General features: G+C 37.8%; 1 long non-coding RNA gene across 2 annotated transcripts; it reads right to left on the bottom strand.

Moving 5' to 3' along the window:
- Positions 1 to 538: 538 nt before the first annotated feature.
- Positions 539 to 5,707, bottom strand: LOC119336267. Of its 2 annotated transcripts, XR_005162341.1 has the most exons (4): positions 5,415 to 5,707; positions 4,934 to 5,037; positions 1,681 to 2,813; positions 539 to 974 (listed from the first exon to the last, which is right to left on the bottom strand). It is a non-coding gene; the product is annotated as an uncharacterized LOC119336267 (long non-coding RNA). The 2 variants fall into 2 exon arrangements; XR_005162340.1 differs by having other exon boundaries at positions 4,934 to 5,707.
- Positions 5,708 to 7,171: the final 1,464 nt, after the last annotated feature.

Consider the following 7,171-nt stretch of genomic DNA (forward strand, 5'->3'; position numbering starts at 1 on the left):
GATAATGTTTTTTTATTTTTTATTTTTTGAACTAAACATTTTTTTTACAACGATGTTCTGGACTTCTCTTATTTTAGGACTTATACTTTTCCCATTTGAATTGCATGGGGTTTCTTTTTGCTTGAACTTTTACAAGTTGAATTTCTGTCATTTCTTTTATTTCAAATGGACCACCATTTTTAACTTGTACTGATCAAATATTTTTAATTCAACCATTTTTCCTTTGTAGAACGGACCATCATTTTTATTTGTACGGATCAGTTGTAAAACTTGGACGTTAACGTCACAGAATTACACTTTGGAAGGATCACTTTCTCCCATCTGGACTGAACGCAAAACTTTCATCAGGAAACTCACAAAAACAAGGACGATTACAATGAGATCGACAAGAATGTATGAACCATACCATTTTTAGCTCAATAAATACTATACACAGAACAAGTAGAACTTGTTAAACAAGATGTTGTTGAAGTTTCTCACATTAGCACTTCTTATAATACAAAACTGAATGGTTCACTTTTACCTCCTCTCTTTAAAGTATTACAAACTGAAGAACTAAAATAAAATGGTGAGCACAATGCATTTTGTACCACAGTTGGTAATAGGGGCACAATCCATGTGAATCGTATAAAAGGTACCAGTAAAAATGGATTGCTGGTGTTTTTATAGAGTCTGTAGTACCATCACAATCAAAGTTCGTACTGACATAAGCTCCGATTGTGCTCCGGCCAGAAAAAGATACATAAGTACACTGTGGCCAAAGTATTTCAAACTGACAAACATAATCAGCCACCTCGCTAGAACAGAGCATCTCAGACGTCTCTACTCCTGTTGCCTTGTGCAGGAGGCTGTTGACGGAGCACGCAGTGATGCAGGTGGCCATTGTAGCGTCACGGGCAGTGACGCAGGTCTCCGAACTGATGGTCGTGACGAACTCGGCCACCAGAAGCCACAGGGTTGGATTGAGCATGGCGCTGAAGTTGAGTAGAACATTTAGAAATTAGGATAAATAGGAAACAACAAACAGGTGAAGAAATTGTAAAGTGAAATGAGTTATAGAAGACAATATGCATTTTTCTCACTAAAACAAAACTTCTGTTTGTGTGCAACTTCTGTACTTGCATACATTTGGCATGGTATTTCTTGCAACAGAGTACCACAATACTAACTCATCATATTAACTGGAAACGTTCGACAAGAAACTTCATCTTCAGCATACTGACTACATCACACTATACATATTACAGGGGAAAGATGCACCATACTTTTTTGTGTTTTTTTTCAAATATAATCTGGCAGCTCATTGTGAAGTTAAACAATAATTTTTTCTTGAAGTTAAATTTTTTAACACCATCTTTTCTGACCCTTCGAACTGTTCCACCTACAGAGATTGAATGTCTGTCGAAATTGAGCAAAAATCTTTTTTCAAACTTTTCAAACGCTTCAAATGGAATCTTTTTTTTATTTTGAACTTACTAGGATTTTGCATTAAAATCTTTTTCAAAACAATGAACTGATCATTTTTTAATTAAGACTTCTATGTTTCTATTTTTTGAAACCGAACTGATTATTTTCTTTAAATCAAAACAAATTTTTATCCAAACTGATTATTCTCTCTAATTTAAAATGATCATTCATTTTTTTAATTCAAACTAATCATGGTTTTAAATTCAAACTGACCATTTATTTTATTTCAGGAGGACGCCATGCCCAGCGGACTGTGGGACGGCGCGCCTTGGGGGCCGGTGGGGTGGCTCGTCGCGGGTGCTGGCAAGTGCGGCTGCAGGTGGCTTCTAAGGTCTGACCTACCTGCAATAATTAACAATGTATTAATCCTGCACTCATGTATCCAATGTGATATTCTCACAACTTACTGGAGTTCCGCTGCTCCTTTACATAGCAAAACTGCTACTACTACTACAGATTAAATGTTGTATACATGTAGCCTATACTAACATAGAAGAGATTAAAAATTGTCAATTTGACGTAATTTTTTTTGTTCTGTGTACTGACATCAAGAAAGAGTACACAAAGATATGATGGATGAGCAGTAATATAAGGCAAGACATTTGAAGGATTGCTCACACTAAAATAAGAAATTGTACTGAACTTAAAAGAAGATTTGCACTGAACTAAAATAGATCTTTGTTTAGGCATTTAAGCAAACACCTGACGGCAAAAAAAAGTGGTTGGCATTTAGAAATAAACACGATGGTATATAAAAATTCATGCAAGAATGAGAAGTACGACTCCAACATTTTAGCAACAAACAAATGACTAGGGTAGCAAATGCTCGAACTGAAACAATTGAACTTGCAGCACATGTGGACAGTACGGACTACACATTGTGTTTTGTGCACCCGCTCGAACTGAAACAATTGAACTTGCAGCACATCTGAATATGGACATGGAGGCAGGGGATCCTGTGGGTGACAACAAAACCTCAGCGTCACCACAACAATTCAGAGATGAGGCAGCATCATGAATTAATAGAGCTAGAGAGATTTGAGAGGAGCAACAACATCATGCAAGAGAGAGAGAGAAAGCAGAGGAGAGCAGCAACCGTGCACATGTTGGAGGAGTACAGGTAGCCGTGAGCTGCACTGGCAGCCGGAGGTAGAGGCCTACTAGGGGCACTGGCAACATGCGCATGTTGGACCTTTTACATTCTTCTTTCATATTTAAACCACTGATTTTTGCACAGTCAACTTAATATTGCTAAATAAACAAGAACTTCTTGCGGTTTAATTTTTGAACTTGCCTGGATTTAATACTTGAACTCCAGTCCCCAATTCAAGAATCATGCCAACAATCTGTAAACAGAAAAGATGCAGAGTTTAGAAACAAAAAGGTTAAAACGAAAGTTGAAACAGTAGACAAACTCTGAAGTAAATAGCAAAAAAATGTTTTGAAACTCTTTCCTGAACATATGAGGTTTATGTCTTTGAACATACAAATTTTCAAAACATGTACTTTCACTTTTTTCCTTGTGTGTGTGTGCTCGACTTGGCGGTTGCACAGTGCTAGTGAAGATGGTGGGTGCGATTCTACTTGGACTCGCGTCAACCCTCGACTTGGACCTGGACGGCTGCAAGCACCCGTGGTGGACGAGCTATTGCTCGAAGGCTGAAACTTTGTCTAAAATCACAAAACTAACGAGAGGATAATGTACACAAACAGTATAGTAAGTTCAGAAAAAAGGTTCAGAACAAAAGATCAAAAAAGGCAATTTTTAGTCCAACGTACAACTTTGCATAATGACAACTAAAATTTCAAAATAGTAAGTTCAAAATTTCTGCAGTCTATAAAATATAGTAAACCAAAATTTTTCTAACAAGTGCACTTGATTGGAGTTCCCTAGTGAACTTCTAGGCTGACATTGATTCTCCGGTTTTCTTTACACAACCAACTTTCTGTTTTTTTATAAGCGAACTGATGGAAAATTTGATGGTGCACTTCTGTATTTTATTCAAGGTGAACTGATGCACTTGCAAAGTTGACTTATTATGTCTCTTTTTCATACGGAATTGATGTTTGTTCACAAAATTAAAAGATTAAAGGTGTGAACATTCAGTACATTTGTACCTTAGCTAGTGTCGCACTAGAACTGACATGATAAGTTAAGTTATAGTGATCCATCAATAACAGGTCAAACCCTCTTTATGCTTTGAGTGCACTAGACCGATGCTCTATCAAAAGTTCAACCAGGCCAAAATTTGAAACTGGCCAAACCAGTAGTTGACAGGCAACACTCATTGTTCTCTAACACTCACAGAATACACACAGAACACACACACTTAAGTTCAGAGAACTATCCCATTTATGTTCAGAGAAAAAATGCATTTAAGCTCAAAGAAAAAATGTGTTTAGGTTTAGAGAACAAAACAATGTTTAGTGTAATTTTCTACGTATGGATAATCGCAGAAGCAACATAGTTGGACTGAAGCTCTAAATTTTGTATAATAGAAGGTAACAGTAATAGTACCGGGTTAACTATCGATGCAAGCTTTTGACAAAGCAGCTCGATAGGCACTGCGATTTTCGGATGGGCGATGACGCCAGCGCATCTCAAGTAGCCAGAGGCGTGTGTTTGTGAATGGAAGAGGCCTTTGAACTTTTTCGCTTTCTCAACTCTTAACTTTTTGTATTCTTGTACTTCACCCACCCCTATAAATTTCTATACTTTTTAGTGGCTTTTGTTGGTGAGCCCTCCTGTTTCCCTGATCTGAACATTCACAAGGTTTCTTCTGAGTATAAAAAACAAGAAATAAAGAGTTCTATTCACAATTAAGCTTATAAGCACTGCAAGACAATCAAGGTTGAGAGAATATAGTGAGCACCATGTCTAATTCTCAAGTCCGTGGTTGGTCCAAAAAAATTACGAGGTCAGTGCCTCCATAGAAGTAACAACAAGTTGTTGTACTGTGTGAGAGATTGTTGTTTTGTACAGAACTGATGTTGTTTTGCAAGGTGGACTTAGACACTTTTTTTATATGAGAACTGATGATGTTTATCAGATACTACCTCTGTAACTAAATGCAAGACATTTTTGCAGTACTTCCCTAAATCCTATAAGTGCAGACCAAATACAGTTACAGAAATACTACACTAGGAGGTACTCCCTCTGTAAACTAATATAAGAGCGTTTAGATCACTAAAATAGTGATCTAAACACTCTTATATTAGTTTACGGAGGGAGTATCAATCAATCTAATCTATAGCACATTTTGCTAATATGTGTGTGTGATCTGTAGCCCATAGCCTATGTGTGATTTGTTCCAATTAATCCATGCATTTTTTATCCTCTGCTGCCTGCAGCTATGGCTAGACCCGTTGAAGAGGTGGGGAGTTTCAAGTTAATGATTTGCTTTCAAAAACTTCAGACAAGAGCAGAGTAAAGGCTGGAAGATAAAACTAATGTTAGCATGTGTACCTTTTTTGTAGCATCTCATCTCCTTTGCTTCAACTTTGGGCACTTTGGTATGGTCAGCCTCTTTGATTTTGCAAGTGCCGGTAGTCCATGAATTGAAACTAGTTCTGGAAAATGGTCAAGTGACAATACCTCTAGTAATGGACGATTACTGAGCCAAATGCCCATTTCTTGTCTATGGAAAATACTGGGTTTTTTTACTTTCCTTAGTGGTGCAACTACCTTCAGATTAAAAGGATCTAGATAACACTCATCCATTAAATTGCACATATTGAACGGATTAAATTGAACTGAACCGAAGGAAGAAACTGGACATCACACGTACATTAGCTTTTGGTTTGAGCTTTGTTTGTTCAGATTTCTATAGTCCTGCCGCACTTATACCTGAACTTGTGTGACACATTTTTTATTCAGTTGAAAGCGTCTAATTTTTTCAAAATATGCTACATGAAAAGAGGAAGGGAGGAGGCATTGAGATGCATACCTAAAGCACACACGCATCAATCGCATGCATGCGCACATGTGGTCAACGGCGGCGCTGCGACCTGTGGTTTGCTTGCTGCCTTGAATGTGCACCATAGCATTAGCCTGCAGCTGGAGGAGAACGTGACATGCAGCTAGAGGAGGACACTACTTGAAGCTGGAGAGATACGAGTGCGCGGTCGTGGGTGACAATGGCCAAATCTCATCGTTGCGTCGGTGAACGGCCTTGGGTGTCGGTGGTGAACGGACTATGGTGCCGACGGTGAACGGCCTGGGAGCTGCTGTGTCTCGAGCGTTTTGCACAAGTATCCGTTAAAAAAATATGAGCCATGTATTATCAGCACAAACCACTTCTATACCTATTCATCTCACTAGCATTTACATAAACTACGAAGTAGCACAAAAAAAGGCTTGCATTAGTCGAGCACAAAAATCACCTCTGCTGGATGCACATAGACTGTTGATGTATTCTAAACTTCCATGCTTGTGCAGCAAAATAAGAAAAAAAATCCTTTGTCATACTAATATTTTGTTTAGAAAAGAATTTGAAGCATGTTTGAAGCACACAAAACTGGCCAACAGTGGCCACCTAGGGATTTATACGAACACCCAGCAGGCACATACGCTACACACAACTCGTGAGATAATTTCCTGCACAGAGTGCTTCAAAGATAACTTACAGTTTAGTATGAATTATGTGTAAAAGTATCTAGCTCCAGCACTGCATTTTTCATCACAAGAACTATGTTTAGGTTGGTACTCACCACTAAGCCAACAATAGGGTTGCAGATCGACATGAATGAAGGCAGAGCATGTGAAAGTCCAAGAGTCTGCACAAATATGGTCAATGTGCAGTAATTGTAGTAGAATTTGTAGTATCGGCAACTCTAGTATAAATTCCATGAGTTTCTCGGTAGAAACAACTACACCAGTAAGTTGTTACTAAATTTAACAGTACTCTTTTTTGTTATCTAGGAACAGCAAATGTTTGATTTGAAGAGTGATGCATGGCACAACCAAAACTTTGATACAGACTAGATGGAAGCACAAGAATATAAACTAAAATAAGAATTTAACTGAACTAAATTAGAATATTGAACTGAACTAAAATTAGCGGTTGCTGGTGTGCTCCTCCTTCTCTGTCGATGGCTAACGATGAGCGTCTTCCTGGCTAGGCTCCTCCTTCCTTCTCGATTGGGGCCAAGCAAGGCACGCGACGCACAGAGGGCATAAAAGTGTAGATCAAACGGTTTTGTCGGATGGGGCCAATGTTCAAATTCATGTAAAAAGAACCAAGTTCATGTGCAGTAACATTAGATGTTCACAGAGAAACCTAAGAAGATCTTTGTACTTTGAAATACTTTGTTTTAGTTCCCAAATACTTCGCTTGCTTTGAAATATGAACTTATATATTTATTTCTTTAGAACTTATTATGTTTTCCTTGCGAATTCCATTGCTTTTTTGTGCTTCATTATCTTTGGTTTATTTTGCTTCTGCTTTTCAATGAACTTATAGGGTTATATATTTTGAACTTATAGGGTTATACATTTTTGGTCCGTAGCAATCCATCAAGTACCTCCATGAGTACATTTCTATTTACCCGCAAACAAATGAGTACATTTCTCTATTGAGATGATGAGTAAAGGCATTGAGGTTGCAAGTTCAAACAGTACAACAGAAGTTGAACTAAATGAAATTAAAAAATTGAACTGAAATAAGAATCCGAACATCATAGGTACATCATATTTTGCATTCTA

Source organism: Triticum dicoccoides, chromosome 7B (assembly GCF_002162155.2).
Source record: "Triticum dicoccoides isolate Atlit2015 ecotype Zavitan chromosome 7B, WEW_v2.0, whole genome shotgun sequence".
Lineage (NCBI taxonomy): Eukaryota > Viridiplantae > Streptophyta > Magnoliopsida > Poales > Poaceae > Triticum > Triticum dicoccoides.